This window comes from Nicotiana tomentosiformis, chromosome 3 (assembly GCF_000390325.3).
Source record: "Nicotiana tomentosiformis chromosome 3, ASM39032v3, whole genome shotgun sequence".
Taxonomy (NCBI): Eukaryota; Viridiplantae; Streptophyta; class Magnoliopsida; order Solanales; family Solanaceae; genus Nicotiana; species Nicotiana tomentosiformis.
In genome coordinates, this window is record NC_090814.1 from 40,818,802 (window position 1) to 40,839,140 (window position 20,339).

The following is a 20,339-nucleotide window of genomic DNA, read 5'->3' on the forward strand; positions in this document are numbered from 1 at the left end:
CTTTAGGGAAGCGCCTTCCTGAATGACCTTAAAAGGGTATTCTTTTGTCGTCCATTCTATTATCGTCGAGACGCAATCTCTAAAATTCTCATGATACTGACTATTATCAAATCACTCAGTACTTAATTTATGCTTAGTTTATCTTGTTCACCAGCCCATACTGATTTCTATTATTCTGGGGTCTAACTTTTCCTTTTGGTAGTCGTGTTGTAGTCACGAACTTATTTCTCGAAATGAGGATATGACTTTATGGCCTATACTCTTTTGTTGCCTCAAGGCCTATCACCTCTCGTCTTTTCCTTTACTTGAATATAGAGTCGGTAATACTGTCATTTTTTTTATCTACCGTTGTCATCCATGTATCATATCTTACTCATAATGCTTCATTATCTCTCTTCTTATTCCCCTACTAACATTTCTGTCTATCACTTTATTCTGAAAACTCGAACAAGATATTCTTTTGCTTTTAACTCCCCTTGCTCCATCCATTGTCTCTTTGGGTTGCCTAACATTCTCTCTTTACTAGGGACGGGAGCCATACTAAGGTAATATTTATCCCTTCGGGATTCCAGTTCCTATCTTTGAACATTCTAGTATTCATATCTAGCTGTACTATTCTAGAGTGCACCATTTGAGTGTCTCACAAGGAGATCTATTAGAATATTTACAATATCCTTCGGAAATGTCAACTAACGCAAATAATCCATTCACCATTTTGGGTTACCCTAACCCCAGCTAGATCCTGGTATCTTGCCTTCTCTTATACTAATTATGTTAGCCCTCATAGGGCATAAATGAGATGGGTGTGGCCAATTGTACATACCTAAATTATTGTTGAAGGTAACTCAAAAGGCTTATATTCCTTTGCGATAATCTTCATTAGCTGGGTAGCTCGTATCCTTTTTCATCTTCCTTCTTTTACTTGCCGAAACTTGTGTCTACCTTTTTATTCTCTTATTCCTTTTTACCGTAAGAGTGGATAGATATTCTTGCCTTAGGGATCCTTATCAAGAAGCTTACACATCTTAGTATACATATGATCTGCTGAATACCTCATATTTATCCATCATAAACATGATGCAAAATCGATTTCCTCTGAATCAACTCTTCCACAGCTATATCTCTTACCAACTATCTTTCTAGATGTCGGTATCATTGTATTACGAATATAATAGAATTTAGGAATTTGAATTTCTATGACTGAGCTCTACCACACGATCTAGAGTAAGAAGAAAGAGTGATAGTCCTAAATGACCTGTAGCCTCCTACTTATAAGTTTGGTGTACAACACACCCATAAATAAGACACTACTAGACACGGCTTGTAGACTCCCTAGGACAGAACTACTCTGATACCACTTTTGTCACGACCCAAACCGATGGGCCGCTACGGGCACCCAGTACCTTACTCAACTGAGTACTAACATAACATATTTTTTCGTATCATACTATCATAGATAACTGAGCCAGAGAGGCTGTCGTAGGATGACTAGAATAAAACATGTAATACCAACTTATACATTAGACATACGGGTCTATAAGACAAAAATGATCACTCGTATACTAAACATAAGCCGACAAGGCCATACAATCTTTTACGTATATGACATCTTTCTACAAGCCTCTAAGAATACATAATTATCATAAAGGTCGGGACAGAGCCCCGCCATACCAAACAATACACATCTAAGTCATACTGACAAAACAAGCAACTACGGAGCAAATGGAGTGCACCAACATCTCCCGCTGAGCTGATCGCCTACTTGGAGGATTCTCAACCTGTCTATCAAGACCTGCGGGCATGAAACGCAGTATCCCCAATAAAAAGGGACGTCAGTACAAATAATGTACCGAGTATGTAAGGAATAAAAATCAGTAAATAATAGACATGGGAGAAACATGGAGTAAAAGACTCGACATGTACGTTTGCATAGCTCTGTGAATCATTTCATTTTTATAATGTCATGCATATGCATATAAATCTCATAGGTATATGTGTTCATAACATCATCAAGCCACTGAGGGCATCCCATCATATCATTTCGGCCACGGTGGGTAAATCATCAAAGTATACCAGTTGATCAGGTGGTGGTGCGTATATAACACCGTAACCTTTTCCCATATCCCATATACATATATACGCGTATATAACGCCATCTGGTCATGGGTCAATGTACATCTATAAATGCATAAGAAATACGTTAATAAGATTTCTCGAAATGTCATAAAAATAATATGCATGTCGGATAAACTTTATCAAATACATATTTTTCTGAGAGCCATGAACAGAAGATATAATAATAATTCACATAGGGAATCAAGAATATAGACACCCCTAGTATTTCTATGAATAGAGTCATTTATGGAAGTTGTGCATTTGCTCATTTCGTTCGTGTCGTATAGATTGTGCCAAAAAGAAAGAGGGGATAGCCTTAACATACCTGAGTCGATTCTCTTGACAATCCCTCTAACACACGTCAATTGCGATAAAACACGTAACGGCGGATCGAAGTAGTTAAAATTCTATGTAATATTCTTGAGAAAAATTGTACCGTGCTCTCTTAGAATGGCAATTCCCATTGTAGTATAAAAAAAGGAATCTTAGCAAATCTCATCTGATCCCTTGTCAATCTAAAATCTTCAACTATGGAAAGATTCCTCCACCATCTTAATACGTGTTTGAGATCCTATTTGTGTGTGGCTTGAATTATATAGAAGTTAAGTTTTTCCAACTTCAGCAACATTGGATTTGTGTCGTTGCATAACAGCTAAAGCTTTCCATTGTTTTGTAGAGATACAAAATGAATTTGAATGGCTTTTAAGTATTTAGGAGTGGGCCCCACACTTTTGATGACTTAGCCAACAATCTTTCTTCATGTGACACCTTATAACATGGACTTTAAGAATCATAAGTTGGCTGCCACGTTTAAGGCCTATCCAAAGCCCTAATTAATCACCCACTAATTCTTAATTAACTTGTTAATTCCCCCATTAACCAATTGTTCACATAATTAAGAATTATCTCAAATTACTTAAAATACTACTCACTTTTAACACACTTCATATACACCTTACTATCATGGTCATGTGGTACCTTGTATGGCACTAGTCCATAAATATGGGGTATTGTAGCTTCGACCGTATTTTATCTCAAAATGTCAAACTTCGACGAAATTTTTTTTTTATTTGCTTACCCTCTCACCTTCACGAATTTATTCATCACTTGTTTGAAATAGTATAATGCTTATAATCTCAAAATAATCTCATTTTCGAACTTTCATCAATTTATTTATGGCGTACTTTCACGTACGAAAATATGGGGTGTAACAACCTTGATGTATCTTTTGAGTCCTTGGGTGTTCCTCTATATGTGTTCGTGCTAGTGAGTAATTTTGTTATTGTGGATCGGGTTTACCGATCTTGTGTAGTGACTTTATGTGGTTATGAGACTAGAGTGGATCTTCTGTTGCTTGATTTGACTGACTATGAGGCCATCCTGGGCATGAAATTATTGTCTCCGTACTATGCCATTCTTGATTGCCATGCCAAGACTGTTACCTTGGCGATGCCAGAGTTTCCTAGATTGGAGTGTAGGGGCTCATCTATCAGTATATCTAGTCAGGTTATATCTTTCTTGATTGGCTCGACATATGGTTGAGAAGTGTTGTTTGGCCTATCTGGCTTATGTTCGAGATACTATTGCGGACTCCCATGATAGATTTAGTGGCTACGGTGCGGGAGTTTTTTGATGTATCTCATGTTGATCTACCAGGCATGCCACCGAATTGTGATATCAATTTCGCCATTGATTTGGTGCTAGGCACCTAGCCTATCTCTATTTTGCCTTATCGCATGGCTCCAAAGGAGTTGATCTAGTTGAAGGAACAGCTTGAGGAGTTGCTCGAGAAGGGTTTCATCGGGTCGAGTGTGTCGCCTTGGGGTGCACCAATATTGTTTGTGAAGAAGAAGAATGGGAGTATGCGGATGTGCATTGATTACCGCCAGCTGAACAAAGCCACTATCAAGAATAAGTACCCGTTGCCGCACATTGATGATTTGTTTGATCAGTTACAAGGTGATAGAGTGTTCTATAAGAACGACTGGAGGTCTGGGTATCATCAGCTAAGGATTGTGCTTCGGATGTTCCGAAGACAGCTTTCTCGACTAGATATGGGCACTATGAGTTTCTAGTGATGTCCTTCGGCTTGACTAACGCTCCGGAAGTGTTTATTCATTTGATGAATCGGGTGTTCGGGCCATATCTTGACTCTTTTGTCATTGTCTTCATTGATGACATATTGATCTACTCGCGTAGTATGTAGGAGCACGAGCAGCATTTGAGGATAATGCTTCAGACCTTGCGGGAACAAAAGCTATATGCTAAGTTCTCCAAGTGTGAGTTCTGGTTAGATTTTGTGGATTTCTTGGGGCATGTTGTATCAGGAGAGGGTATTAAGGTGGATCTCAGGAAGGTCGAGGCAGTTCATAGTTGGCCTCGTCCCACCACGGCGACCGAGATTAGGAGTTTCTTGGGGCTAGCAAGCTATTATTGTTGGTTTGTGGAGGTCTTCTCATCTATTACACCTCTTTTGACTAGATCAACCCAGAAGGGTGCTCAGTTCAGATGGTTCGATGATTGTGAGGTGAGATTTTTGAAGCTGAAGACCGCATTGACTACAGCACAAGTGTTGGTTTTGCCCTCCGGTTCGGGGATGTACATTGTGTATTGCTACGCTTCACGTGTTGGTTTGGGTTGTTTATTGATGTAGGAGGGGCGAGTTAATGTATATGAGGAAATTTGATGTTGTTTGGGTCATTTTTGACAGGTTGACCAAGTCTACACACTTTATTTTGGTGGTGACTACATACACTTCAGAGAGGTTGGCCCAGATTTATATTCAGGAGATCGTCTAGTTGCATGGCGTGCAGATTTCCATCATTTCAGATAGAGGCCCTCAATTCACTTCACATTTTTGGAGAGCAGTACATAGTGAGTTGGGTACCCGAGTAGAGATCAGCATGGCCTTTCATCCGTAAACCGACTGGCAGTCAGAGCTGACAGTTTAGATTTTGGAGGATATGCTCAGAGCATATGTGATTCACTTCGGATGGCAGTGGGATCGATTCCTACCTTTGGCCGAGTTTGCTTATAACAACAGTCATGAGTCCAGCATCGAGATGGCTCCATTTAAGGCCTTGTATGGTCGGCAAAGCCATTCCCCCATCGGTTGATTTGAGCCCCGCGAGGCTAGATTATATTGTACTAATTTTGTTAAGGAATTCTTGGATAAGGTAAAGTTGATTCAGGAGCGACTCCACACAGCTCAGTCCAGGCAGAAGAGCAAAAAGCGCGTGATTTATCATTCATGGTGGGCGAGAAGGTTCTCTTTAAAGTCCCGCCAATGAAGGGTATCATGAAGTTCACAAATAGGGCAAAGTTGAGTCCAAGGTTTATCGGTCAATTCGGGGTGTTGGAGAGAGTATAGAGGTTGTATATAGGCTTGCTTTTCCTCCCAGTCTATCGAGAGTTCATCCGGTTCTCCACGTGTCTATGCTCTAGAGGTACCATGCGGACAGGTCCCATGTGTTGGATTACAACACAGTTCAGCTGGATGAGAGCTTGGGTTATTAGGTGGAGCCAGTTGTTATTATTGACAGGTAGGTCTGCAAGTTGAGGTCTAAAAATATTTCAGTGGTAAAGGTCTAATGGAGCAGATATCCACACTTATATTTGGCACTCCAGGTATGATTCTGGACCTGTTTGAGGAGGAACATTTGTTTAAAAGGTGGAGAATGTAATGACCCAACCACTCATTTTTCTTTTAAGATCCTCATTACCCTATTTAAGACTTTATATATGTGCTTGTACTATTTTATGACTTGCGGGGATGAATAGTTTTGTTTTTGAAGAGTTCGGGTTGAATTCGAAACACTTAGTTCTATAATAGTGGCCTAAGGTGGCCAAGTTTGACTTGAGTCAACACTTTGAATAAATGACCTTGGAATCGGTATTTGAAGGTTCCAATAGATTTGTATGATAATTTTGGACTTGGGCGTGTGTTCGGATCGAGTTTCGGGTGATCGGAGAGTGTTTCGGCGCTTATTGTTGAAAGTTGGCGTCTTGAAGGTTTTAGAGTTTTCTAAGTTTGGTTTGAAGTAGACTTTAGTCTTATCAATGTCCGTTTGGGATTCCGAGCATTGGAATAGGTTTGTATGTGATTTGTGACTTGTGCGTAAAATTTGGCATCATTCCGAGTTGTCTAAGTATGATTCGTCGCGTTCGAAGCTAGTTGAAGAAGTTTGAAGTTCAAAAGTTGATTAATTTGGTTTGAGGGTGCGATTCTTGGTTTTGATTTGTTTTATATGTTCTGAGACATTGAGAAGGTCTAGACTATGTTTAGGACCACCCGGGGTCCTGGGTGGCTCGGGTGTATTTTGGACCACCCGGAGCTAAGTCAAATTGGCAGATTTTGCTGGTACTTGTTTCCTTCTTCACGAACGCGGAGGGTGTCTCGCATTCGTGATGAAGGATTTGGGGTAGAGGCATTTGTGTGCTTCGCGTTTGCGACTGTTTGGTCACTTTCGCAAAGGCTTAGGGACCAGTGGCCATCGCGTTCGCATAGAAGGAACTAGGTATAGGGGTCAGCATATCATTACCCTTCGCGTTCATGAATGGAGGCTCACCTTTGCGAAGCGTTGGACGGGCTAGCCTTTGTGATCGCTAGGACCTGGCCGAGTTCGCAAAGGGAATTTCTGGGGTGATCGCGAGGAGCTTTCAGCGATCGCGAAGAAGGATCACTTGGCAGAAATCGTTTTCAAAATCGGGACTTAGGATATTTTTCTTCATTTCTCACTTTTATTGGCCAACATTGTAGCTTCTTGGAGAGGGATTTTCACCGAGCATTTGAAGGTAAGTGATTTCTACTTAATGTGAGTTTAATACATACTTTATGGGTAGATTTTAACATAGAATTTGTGAAAATTATGGGATTATGTTGAAAAATCTAGGGTTTGGTAAAAGTGAAATTTGACCAAGAAATTGATTATGGAATTGAGTATAAATTATATATTTGAGTTCGTAAGGTCATTTTTAATATTTATCTATGAAAATTTCCGAAATCTGAGCACGTTGGCCCGGTGGTCACTTTTATGAACTTTCCAAATTGGTTTAGAAAATTACTCTAATAGTTAAAGGCAAAATACATAAGTTGACACCTGAATTATGGACCAAATCCATGTTACATACTTTTTGACGACGAAAATCATCTTGCAGACTCAACCTTTCATAAGTGTGTCTAATACACACTATTTTTGACCAAGTAAGTTGCACGCAAAAGGAGCGCGTGAAGAGGTAAAAGATGAGAATCTACAGCTTTATTTGAACGGTGTAGATTTGACTAAATTGTTTCAATGTCCTAAATAATTCTTTTTTCTTTTTTATACTTTTCTATCTTTTACCATTGCAACAAAATACAAAAAGAAAAGACAAAACAACTTACACATTAATACCATCGTCCCCAACCCCTCTTCCGGCAAGCTAGACCAACCGGAAGGCTTGAGCAAGAGATTGACTCCTATGCACCTCGGTCTTTCACATTTTCACCCTATGCTTCCAACGACATGGATTTTCAGTGAGACCCTCTTCTTTCTTCTTTTGCTGGTCGAAAATTGAAACTCCAACCTGTGAAAAGTTTGGGTATGTCGCCAAATATTTTTTGATGAGTATTTTCTTGTGAGTTCTATTTGCCATGGCTGCTGAGCTTTAGAGGAGGAATCATTGCACAATTTTACCATAAGCAAAAATCTGACTAGTAGCTTCTTTAGCCCAAACACCACCAACATTAGGAGACCCATCACGAAGTACCAAATCAAAATCTCTGTATCCATTTTCAGCCATTATTCTGATATTCTTTTAATAGTAGCATGATATTTAGGGGTCATAATTGAAGAAGAAAGAATGGTAAATATGGTGAGAGGAGGGGACATGTGGGGTTGGGGAATAAAAGAGACGGATGGGTCGGGTTAAATTAAATATAAGGGTTAAGTTAAAAACACGTGGGTCGGGTTTAATAATTATAAACGGACTAAAGTCAAATGCGTGCATTACACAGATAGATTTTTTACTTGTCCTTGTAAAACAAAGTGTGTATTTGACACACTTTTGAAAGGTTGAGTGTGTAAAATAATTTTTCCAGTCAGAAAGTGTGTAACAGGAATTTGGTCCATAGATCAGGTGGCAACTTATGTATTTTGTCATAGTTAAATTATAAACTTTTGGCATATATTGATTAGTTTGTATGACCTTTGGCTAGTTTCGGATAGCTCGGCATCTATTTAAGGCAATTAGTGAAGTTGGAGAGCCGAGTAGTGAACTTGAAAGCGAGGTAAGTCGCTTGCCTAATCTTGTAAGAGGGAATTTTCCTCGTAGGTGCTTTAATTGTTATGTGCTACTTGTTGTGGGTGCTACGTACGCATGAGATGACAAGAGTCTGTAAGTAGCTAAAGCATGCTTATGTCCGGGTAGACTAACCGTGTAATATTTGTACTACTTGAACTCAACTTGTTAGTTTAGTTATTTAAATTTATAATTAAAATTTGATTAGGAAATTTTTTGGGTCGAGCTTCATTACCTTGAGTTTTGGTGGGATACTTGATTGTTGGTGAAATCATGCTTTCCATATGTGCTCATCCTTGTGTTGTAATTTTTAGACCCGTAGTTCGAAGAGTTTCTCTATTCCTGTGGATCGGGTCGTACGCCTCGGCAGTGCTATGAAATACCATTATGGATCGAGTCGTACGACCACGACAGTATATTTGAGATGCACGTCGGTCGACCTCGGTAGTGTTCACGATTATTAGGGATCAGACCGTACGATCTCAGCATAATTCGTGCGTAATATTGCTAGGAGTTAGAATATACATGATATTCCTTCTTCATTTGAGATTTGATCTTTACTTGATGGTTATTATCTATTTGAGATAGCACGTGATATTTGGAGATTTTATACTAATAATATGTTGAGGGATCATGTTACTTACAGTCTTTCTTATTCCATTATTTATGTTGTACTTCATGCCTATTTATAATTTATGTACTTTATTTATTAACCACTAGTAAGTATCGATGTCGACCTCTCGTCACTACTTCTTCGAGATTAAACTAGATACTTACTGGGTATATGTTGATTTACGTACCCATATTATACTTTTGCACTAATTGTGCAGGTACTGAGGCAGGTACATCTGGTGGCCATTCGGGCACGCATTCCCTTTATCTGGAGACTTAGTGGTGAGCTGTTCTCCATGCTCCGATCTTCAGCACCCGGAGTCTCCTTCCTGGTGTAATTTCATTTCTGTCTGTTTCATTTCAAACAGTAGCTATAGTAGTTTGTATATTCTAATAGATTGCTCGTGCACTTGTGACACCGAGTTTTGAGAATTTCTAGTAGATGTTTATGGTTTTGCCTAATATTGTTACCATTTTATTTTATGTTTTATTTATGCTTAATATCTCCATGGCTTTCTACGCTTAATTTCCTTTACTTAATAAAAACTATAATTTCAAAAGCAATAAAATAAATAATTAAGTTGATAGATCACTGTTGGTTTGCCTAACGGCTAAGTTGGGTGCCATCATGGCCTATAGTGAGAATTGGGTCGTGACAATAACGAACCAACTTTCCAACCAAGAACATTTCTCGTAAGATTACATATAATTGTAAAGAAGAAGAAAAGGTTACCAAACAACTCCTTTGCTCCTTAAGGTTGATGATATAGATGCTTCCTCTATCTCCAAGGAGTTCAAGTCTACTCCCTCCTAAGCTAGTCCACCAAGATCCTTTGGATATCTCTTGCACCACTATGAAAGAAGACTATGGCTAAGTAGAGAGAGTATCTTGTATCTTCATACAAGAGAAGAGAAGCTCAAGAAAGATTTTTTTTTAGTATTTCTCTACAAAGGCTTTCTTATATGGTTCTCAATGTATCCCATGCAAAGAGACAAGTGTTAAGCCTTAAAGAACATGTGTCTTTTGCAAAGACATGTGTTCTTAGCTTTCAAGACAAGTGTCTTCTACAAACACAAGTGTGTAGTCTTCTAGACATTTGTAATATATTTTATATTACATTATTTTACTCTCTTTGTAGTAATCTTCCACTTGGTTCATCTAGCCCATTTCAATGGATCAATAAGTCCACTTGTGAAATTACACTAGAAGTAGCCAATGAAATATTCTAAAATATTTCAAAGTTCATTTTTTCATTCTAAGTGCATAAGAAATATTAATTAGGTGCTAGACAAATAAATTATTTTTCAAAACTTCTCCAAGTCTTTTAGATAATATCCAACTGAATCTTATATGGTGTGACCCTTTGGGATCCCGGTAAAGCTGGACATGGACAAATATCCGGTCAATATTTTGACTAATAGTCAATACAAATAATTTGTTAACTTTTTGACATAATTATTTGCTTCAATTAATCAAATAACCATTTAGTTGATTAACTGATTAGAAGAACTCTTTCTTTTATCGGGGCAGTTCAATGATCTATATTACCTCTAGCAACAGGTCAAGACCCTCAGTGCCCTGGGACATAGTGGAGATACCAGAATCCTTTATATGGTAGGTTAGCATGTAATTCAATCCCTCGTGTCGTGCATCCCGGATGATCTAAGGGAATGGATGTTGTCAATCCCAAATTCTCATCTTTATGTGTGCGATCTATGGATGTATGACTTAATGAAAAGATCCTAGAAACTCTTTTCTATACTTGTCCAACTCTGGCTAGAGATTCTCAAGTCATAATCTCACGAGATAAAATAGGTTGTGTACTCCTCATACTAAGAGCAATCGATTCCATCTTGATCCACTCATTACCTTTAATATACAACTTCCTACTTGCAAGACACCCAATTAGCATCTCTATATGATGTGTCTAAGGTGAATCAAACCATAGGTTGGTACATATAAGATACTATAGTGATATCAGGTATAAGGATCACTTGCACAACCTCCACATGAGTACTTCCTTAATGGCAAGCTAGTAGGGCATCCATTAAGGTTTCCTCATATGGGTCAACCCAGTGAACTAATTCTCTAATGGGCACCCATATTCTTGCATTAATGTCACACACACAAGTGGTTATGAGATCAACCACCCTGTCCATTGAGCGTGCATAGAATGTGTCAGTCTAGCCAGCTTACCAATACCCTTTCACGATAAACCATAATAACTAGGGATATTTAAGATCAGGGTTTTCGGAGAATCAAGGTCTCGTTAGTATGATCTCTATCATAATCCTCAAATCCATTGCCCTAACCCAAAGATTTCATCACCGTCTTTGAATTGTATAACCAAGACACAGTAAGTTGATGAAGATTTCTTTTATTATAATCATATATACAATGATAGATCTGTTACAAAAATATCCCTATTACATCTCTATGTGATTGGCTTGAGGGCATATTTTCAATAGTTAGTGGATAGAATTCTTAATGGGTAGAGGCGTGTAACGATCCGATCAGTCATTTTGAGCATTTGCATCCCGTTTGGTTATTTGAGGTCTTGAGTAGCTTCATATGGTATATTATGACTTGCGTGTAATCGTCGGTTTTGGTTTTTGAGTGATTCCGCATTGATTTGGAAGAAGGATTCCTAACTAGGAAGCTTTACATTGGAAGAGTTGACCAAATTTGAATTTTGTATATTTGAGCTCGGATCGGAGTTTTGATTGTTCTGTTAGGTCCGAATGGTCATATTGAATTTGGACATATGCCCGGATTTGAATTTGGATATTTCTATAAGGTTTCGAAACTATTTGGCAAAAGTTGGCAATTTAAAGGTTTGAAAAGTTCATAGGTTTGACCGGGAGTTAACTTCGATGTTATTGGGTTGGGATTGTTGTTTCAGAAGTTGGAATATGTTTGTTTTGTCATATGGGACTTGTGTGCAAAGTTTGGTTAGATTCCGGATTGGTTAGGCTTGAATCGGACGCTTGATTGGAAGTTTGAATTCTATGAACTTAAGAGGTTGATCTTGATCGACGATTCGTGGTTATGATATTGTTATGTGTGATTTGAGGCTTCGAATAGGCCCGTGTTATATTTTGGGACTTGATAGTATGTTCGAGCGGTGTTCCGAGGGGCTCGGGTGAATTTCGAGGTGGTTTCGGACTATTTTTAGGCCATTTGCAACTGCTAGTTTTTGGCTACAAGGGTGTACATCGTGATTGTGGAGCATTGTTCGCGATCGCGAACAGTAAAATGAAAAAATTGGACCTGTGAATAGCGTTCGCGGAAGAAGCTTTGTGTTCGCGAAGAAGAAATTCTATTGTCACTAAGCTGACTTTGGAAGCTTATATCTTGCAATCTATAAAAAATTTGGAGATAATCCAAAAATAAAAGTTGTAGCCCTTTGTTTGTAGGTATCAGAATCTTAAACTGTTTGTTATTTGGAGCTCTGTACAAAAGTTATGGTTGATATACTACAAGCTATCTGGGAAGAGTTTGGGAAGGATTAATAAAATTTGTTCATCGCGAACGCGGGGAAAAGGCTGCTATCGCGAAAGGTAAAAACTGTGCAATACATTTTTGGAATCACGTCGCAAGGTTGGTGACCGCGATCGCGAAGAAGGATGACTAGCATTGCATTAAAACTTTTTATTTAGGGATTTTGAGTTCATTTTCTTTACTTTTTGAGTTCTTGGAGCACAAGTAAGGCGATTTTGGAGGAGATAAACACCCAATTCTTGAGGGTAAGTAATTTTATCCTTTTTTTATTATATATTTTATTTTTTCATAGATTATTACACCGAAATCAAAGATTTGAAGAGGAAAAATTGGGGAATTTTGTTTGATTTTCCTAAAGTGGATAATTGAGTTTTGAACATCAATTTGGAACCGGATTTGAGTGAAATTAGTATGGTTGGACTCGTAATTGAATGGGTTATCGAATTTTGTGAGTTTTGTCGGGTTACGAGATACGGTCCTGGGGTTGAGTTTTTGGTTGACTTTGAGCTTTTGAATAAAGATTCGACCTTTATCGTTTGGGTTTGTTTCCTTTGGCATTATTGGATGATTCTGAGTTGCTTTTGCCTAGTTTTGAGTCATTTAGAAGTTGATTCGCACGGGATGGCATTTCTAGAGTGTTGTTTGGCTTGCTCGATATTGGATTTGGCTTGATCGAATTAAGTAACATCTCTAAACTTGTAATTTAGGGTAATTATCCTTGGGAACCATGTTATTTGTGATGTGTTGAGGTGACGCACATGCTAGGTGACGGGCGTGTCGGCGTGCACCGGAAAAATCATAATTCAAGTTAACTTTTAGACTAGTACCAGACTTGTTCTGCTATCATATCCTATTATATCTATGTTTTGCCTACTTGTTTGATTATTTGAGCTGTGATTCATGTTAGGAATCATATTTAGGCTATGTGCTTATTCGATTGAGACCTAATGAGGCTATTTCTGTTGTTTTAAGTTATCTGATTTAACTATAATTATACACTCAGTCATGGTTCTTTATTTGCATATCATATCTCAGTCTCTATTCATCATTCATTGTTACATTGCATGTTATCATTGTTTTTTCATATGTGGAGTTGTTGGGCTGAGTGGTATGAGATTGTGAGCCCTTGAGACTTGAGAGGTTGATAATTGAGGTGGTCCTTAGAGCCGTGTTGAGAGTGTTGTTGTGGATCGGGTTGCAAGATGCAGCAGGCCATATTGGATTCTTTATTATTATTATTATTATTATTATTATTATTATTATTATTATTATTATTATTATTATTATTATTATTATTATTATTATTATTGTGGATCGGGCTACACACCGCAGCAGACCTTATTAGCTTTATTATCATTATGGATCGGGCTGCATGCGTAGGCCATATTGGCTTTTGCTTAGCACTTGGGTAGGATCCGCCCCTCCGGAGTCTGACATACCAACAGTGAGTGCAGGCACATTGATATACATACACATGCTTTAGTGAGGGGCATTGATGTCGGGCACCCGTACAGTGCTGAGTGATTGTGTGCGTGTGATGAAGTGGTATTTGAGACAGACAGCTCGAGTATGTTCAGGGTGAAAGTACCTGAGGATATTACCGTGAAATCATTCATTTGACATGCATACTTGGCATGTAGGTATAGAGATGCATTTTCCTCATGCTAGACGGTATTGTGACATTAATGACTTGACATGTACATTTGACATGTAGGCATAGAGATGTATATTCCTCATGCTAGATGGTATATGATAATTGATGACTTGATATGTATATTGATATGTAGGCATAGAGATGTACTTTCCTCATTCTTATTGGTAAACAGAACCTCTTATCTGGTGTTGTGAATTAGGAATACAGTTCTTTTTGATAAACTCACATTTAGTTATTATTCAATGGTGAAATTTGGAATTGACTGTTTTACTTGAAAAGCATGCCTACTTTTCCGTAACTGTGTAGGAGCTGAGCGTATATCTCTTGAGTCATTTACCTTTACTGTTCTCACTATATTAATACGAGTTGTTATTGGCTATTGGTGTTGGACTCTGATCGTCTTCTGAGCTCGTCATTGCTTTCAACCTGAGGTTAGGTTTGTTACTTATTGGGTAAATGTGGTCGGTTGTACTCATACTACACTTCTGCAACTTACGTGCAGATCTTGGAGCTAATATTGTTGTGTATGGTGGGAGCTGGTATTGAAAACGTACCTGTGTTCTGGTTATAGCTGTCACTTGTCCTTGGTAGCTTTAGATTTGCAAATATGTTTATGTATATTTCGAACAGATGATGTATTTATTTCATACTAGCTTTGTAAATTCTAAGTCTTAAAAGCTCATGACTTGTACTACCAATCCTTGGGAGATTTTATAGAAATTTAGTTATTTTACTCATTTACTTTTATTATTCTCATTTGAGTTGTGTTGTCTGTTACTTGACTTACCTAGCGAGTTGGGTTAGATGCCATCACGACTAGATGGATTTTGGGTCGTGACAAGTTGGTATCAAAGCTCTAGGTTCATAGGTTCTATGATTCATGAGCAAGTGTCTAGTAGAGTCTTGTAGATTAGTATGATGTCGTCCATACCTATCTTCGAGAGGCAACAGGGCATCTAGGATAACTTGATCAAGGAAATTTTTGGATGCATGATGTATTACACTTTATGGAGATATGGAAATCTTGGAATGATTTGGGTTTGTTATGCGTCATGGATTTAATGTGCTAAGAAAAGGGAGTCACTCGGTTGCGTTAAGGTGAGGATTACTTCTTTAGGTGTTGGTGTGCTAACGGAGCACAAGTCGTTCAGCTCATTTTGGTGGTGCATTTGAGATTATAATAGGATGGATGACTATCGAGAAAGTTCCAATGAGTTCAAGATTCATACGCGGTATTTGACGAATTTTCAAATTTGTAAAAGACTAAGATCTGAGATTTGAAGTAGATGGCGTCGGGACTTGAGGTATTTCTATATCATTATGGATTCTATATTTATGCATCATAGGGGTTAAGGAAACAGTTTTAGATTCACATAAGGTCTCTTCAAAGTGGGTATCTCGGATGCGGTATTTTTAGGTAATTAAGAGGGAATACAATGGCTTATGGGCTTTAGGGCAGCATGGTTTTATGCTAGGATCTCTTGTGATGAGCTTTTGTTAAGGATAGTGGTGTACTAGCAATAGGAAGTGTCAACTTGAGAGTAATTCAGAAGGAACTTAGAGAAATAGGCCAGATTGGTAGTAGGTTGAATTAGCATGATAATGGATATGATCGATACTTTTGGTTCTTATGATGTGGTGAGGCTTTGTCGGTATTTTGTGGCAATACTCTTGGGTTGGCAACCTGCGTGACTTGGTTGAGTTAGAGGGATTCAGTTCTGATGACTTGGTTATGTGCATATAGTTTCGAAGAGTTTTTGGCGGTGTCGACCTCGGCTTGAGATGGATATTTTCTACAGGTATGTGGGGTATGTTGTGTGTGGTGATTTTTCTCGCGGATGGGGTCTAGTGGTAGGTTTCTGGCTATGGAGTATGTATCCTACTACTGCTTTAGAGTTGTTAATGAGATTCTCATACTTTTCATATGATGGCATGATAGATGCAGTGCGGCGTGTGGGATTGAGGTTTGCATATACAAGGTTGCGATTCAGTTTTGAAGGGAAGGTCATGAATTTTAGACATCATGGACGGTCTCAGATGTTTAGATGAATGCTATTACTACTTGGTATTACCTGAGAAGGGTGCACAATTCAGAAGGCGCATTGTATTTTGACTTACGAGTGCTTCATTGGTATTGTGGTAATCGCTTGGTTGGGCGACTGTTGATGTTCAGATTTATCTATATGGCATGGAAGAATTAAGGAAGTATTTCTCGTGAGGTGATTGTGCATGAGAGATGTGTCAGTTATTTGGGTGGTCGAATCTGGATCGGATATGGAGATTTTTTGTATTCTTGTGATTTGGAGACTGGGAGTCTTAGAAGTGGACTATTCCTTGGTTGTGCACTATGAAGATATGGCCAGAGTTAGTCAGTTGATGGTATGTGTTATGGATAGGTTTCAGTGGATATTTGGGATGGTTATCTACTCTTTCAGTGGTGGGCCTATCGAGATTATGTATTCTATATCGGGTCGGATTTATTTACTCCCACATCTATTGTTGAGGGGTGTGTCATCGGTTCGAGTTAATCTTATTTGTGTTATGAGATGTTCTGTGTATTGCTCCTCTATGTTGCAATAGATTGTGAGACTGCTGACTATTTACACACTTGATGCGGCTCTGTTGGACCTTGTGGTGAAATTACAGTGGGATGGTTCTTAGGGTGTTAAATGATGGATTGCGCCTTGGTTATGGTCTTCCTGTCAGTGGTACATTGTGCTATTCATTTCTCCATTTTATGGTCATGCACTTTACGAGTTTGTTGTCCATGTGCATATGGTTATTGATTTTTAGCATCATGGCTCGAGGTATTCCATGTGGGAGCGAAGTTGTGTTGGAACATGATCCTTGTGTTTAATTCGAGTGTTTGTTTCTTCTATGTGAGATGGGTTTATGGCATTGCGCTTTATGGTGGTATTTCTCGAGCTTGCGGGACGGTTCTCTTATTTGGTTCTTCTTCCATCTTTGGTTGCATTCAAGTTGTGTTTTTTTGATGCACGAATTGCATGGTATATGGCTCGAGGTGGTGCTCGTGTGGCATGTCGGTCGAGCAGATTGTACTGGATGAGATGATATTGGACCTGGAATAAGTGCCATCGGATTTGATTAAGGTATGTTTGGAAGAGTAACGTCATTAGTCAGCTCAGAATTTGGCTATGGTTCTTGGCGGCCAAGAGATCTCCACGACTTTTTGAACTGATGGGTGGCTATAAGTTTCTGTGTGTTTCTTTCATCATCGACGGTGTGCGAAGGTTTAGAACAAGGTTTTGTTTGATATGAGGTTTGTTACCGGTACGGCGTTTGTTATTGAGCAGCTATTATGGTCGAAAGCTATTGCTATGAGTATCTCAATTATGTGGCATACCATGTGATTACATCTTGGGTTATGGTTATGGCTTGATTATGCTTTTTTAGACTTATACAGTATATATATGTGAGAATCGGGTCTTGTAATGGATTTCGAATATTGGAAATTTGATTCTAAGGTTTATGGGCTAAGGTTGAAGTAAGGATCTTCAGTAGGTTGTGTTGTTAGGCTTATATGGATTGGGGTGATGTGGGATCACCCACGAGTATGTGCATGGTCAGTTTATAGAGTGATTTGACGGCTTTGGAACAATTCTTAGCACGTTCAAGGACGAACGTATGTTTAAGTAGAGGAGAATGTAATGACCCGACCAGTCATTTTGAGAGTTTGCATCCCGTTCGATTGTTTGAGGTCTTGAGTATCTTCATATGGTGTATTATGACTTGCGCGTATCGTCAGTTTTGATTTTTGAGTGATTCCAGATTGATTTGGAAGAACGACTCCTAACTAAGAAGCTTTACGTTGGAAAAGTTTACCAAGTTTGAATTTTATGTATTTGACCTCGGATCGGAGTTTTGATGATTCCATTAGGTCCGGATGGTGATTTTGGACTTGGGCGCATGCCCGGATTTGCATTTGGATGTTTCTAGAAGGTGTCGGCACTATTTGGCAAAAGTTGGCAATTTGAAGGTTTGGAAAGTTTATAGGTTTTACCGGGAGTTGACTTCGATGTTATCGGGTTCGGATTATTGTTTCAGAAGTTGGAATATGTCTGTTTTGTCATTTAGGTCTTGTGTGCAAATTATGGTTGGATTCCGGATTGGTTAGGCTTAAATCAGACGTTTGGTTCGAAGTTTGAAGTTTATGAACTTAAGAGATTGATCTTTATCGACGATTCGTGGTTATGATGTTGTGATGTGTGATTTGAGGCCTTGATCGTGTTATGTTTGGAGACTTATTGGTATGTTCGGACAGAGTTTAGAGGGGCTCGAGTGAGTTTCGGGGTGGTTTCAGACTATTTTTAGGTCATTTTCAACTGTTGGTTTTTGGCTACAGGGGTGTACATCGCGATTGCAGAGTATTGGTCGTGATCGCAAAGAGTAAAATGGAAAAATAGGACCTGATAGCGTTCGCGGAGGAAGCTTCGCGTTCGCGAAGAAGAAATTCTACTGTCACTGAGTTGACTTTGGAAGCTTATATCTTGCAATATATAAAGAATTTGGAGATGATCCAAAAATAAAAGTTGTAGCCCTTTGTTTCTAAGTTTCAGAAAATTAAACCGTTTGTCATTTGGAGTTCTGTACAAAAAGTTATTGCTGATAAACTATAGGCTATCTGGGAAGAGTTTGGGAAGGATTAATGAAATTTGTTCATCGTTTTCCCGCGATCGCGAAAGGTGAAAATTGTGTTGTACATTTTTTGGAATCATGATTGCGAGGTTGGTGACCGCGATCGCGAAGAAGGACGACTGGCAGTGTATTAAAATAACCAATTTCGGAATTTTGAGTTTATTTTCTTCACTTTTTGAGTTCTTGGAGCACAAGTAAGGCGATTTTGGATGAGATAAATACCCAATTCTTGAGGATAAGTAATTCTATCTTTGTTTTGATTATATATTTTTTTTCCGTAGATTATTACACCTAAATCAAGGATTTAAAGAGGATAAATTGGGGGGTTTTGTCTAAATTTTCCTAAAGTGAATAATTGAGTTTTGAACATCGATTCGGAGTCGGATTTTAGTGAAATTAGTATAGTTGGACTCGTAATTGAATGAGTTATCGGATTTTGTAAGTTTTGTCGGGTTCCGAGGTGACATCTCGGGGTTGACCTTTTGGTTGACTTTGAGCTTTTGATTAAAGATTCGACCTTTATCGTTTGGGTTTATTTTCTTTGGCATTATTTGATGATTTTGAGTTGCTTTTGGCTAGTTTGGAGGTTGATTTGCATGGGATGGCATTTCTAGAGTGTCGTTTAGCTTGCTCGATATTGGATTCGACTTGTTCGATGTAAGTAGCATTTCTAAACTTGGAATTGAGGGTAATTATCCCTGGGAACCATGTTATTTATGATGTGTTGAGGCGACGTACATGCTAGGTGACGGGCGTGTGGGCGTGCACCGGGGAAATCATGATTCAAGTTGACTTTTAGACTAGTACCAGACTTGTTCTTCTATCATATCATGTTATATCCGTATTTTTCCTACTTGTTTGATTATTTAAGTTGTGATTCATGTTAGGAAACATGTTTAGGCTATGTGCTTATTCGATTGAGACCTAATGAGGCTATTTATGTTATTTTGAGTTATCTGATTTAACTGTAATAATATACACCCAGTCATGGTTCTTTATTTGCATATCATATCTCAGTCTTTATTCATCATTCATTGTTACATCGCATGTTATCATTTTTTTCCATATGTGGAGTTGTTATGCTGAGTGGTATGACATTGTGAGCCCTTGAGACTTGAGAGGTTGATGACTGAGGTGAGCCTTAGAGCCGTGTTGAGAGTATTGTTGTGGATCGAGTTGCAAGCCGTAGCAGACCATATTGGCTTTATTATTATTATTATTATTATTATTATTATTATTATTATTATTATTATTATTATTATTTTGGATCGGACTGCACGCCGCAGCAGGCCTTATTGGCTTTATTATTATTGTGGATCGGGATGCACGCCGCAGCAAGTCATATTAGCTTTTGATTAGCGCTTGGGAAGGATCCGCCCTTCCGAAGTCTGACATACCAGCAGTGAGCGCAGGCACAGTGATATAGATAAACGTGCTTTAGTGAGGGGCATTGATGCCAGGCACCCGTACAACACTGAGTGATTGTGTGTGCGTGATGAAGCGGGCATTTGAGACAGACAG

At 38.6% G+C, this 20,339-nt stretch overlaps 1 long non-coding RNA gene across 1 annotated transcript; it reads right to left on the bottom strand.

Annotated features, from left to right (window-relative positions):
• Positions 1-1,535: 1,535 nt before the first annotated feature.
• LOC138907013 (uncharacterized) lies at positions 1,536-7,983 on the bottom strand. Its single transcript, XR_011414685.1, has 2 exons — positions 7,499-7,983; positions 1,536-1,792 (listed from the first exon to the last, which is right to left on the bottom strand). It is a non-coding gene; the product is annotated as an uncharacterized lncRNA (long non-coding RNA).
• Positions 7,984-20,339: the final 12,356 nt, after the last annotated feature.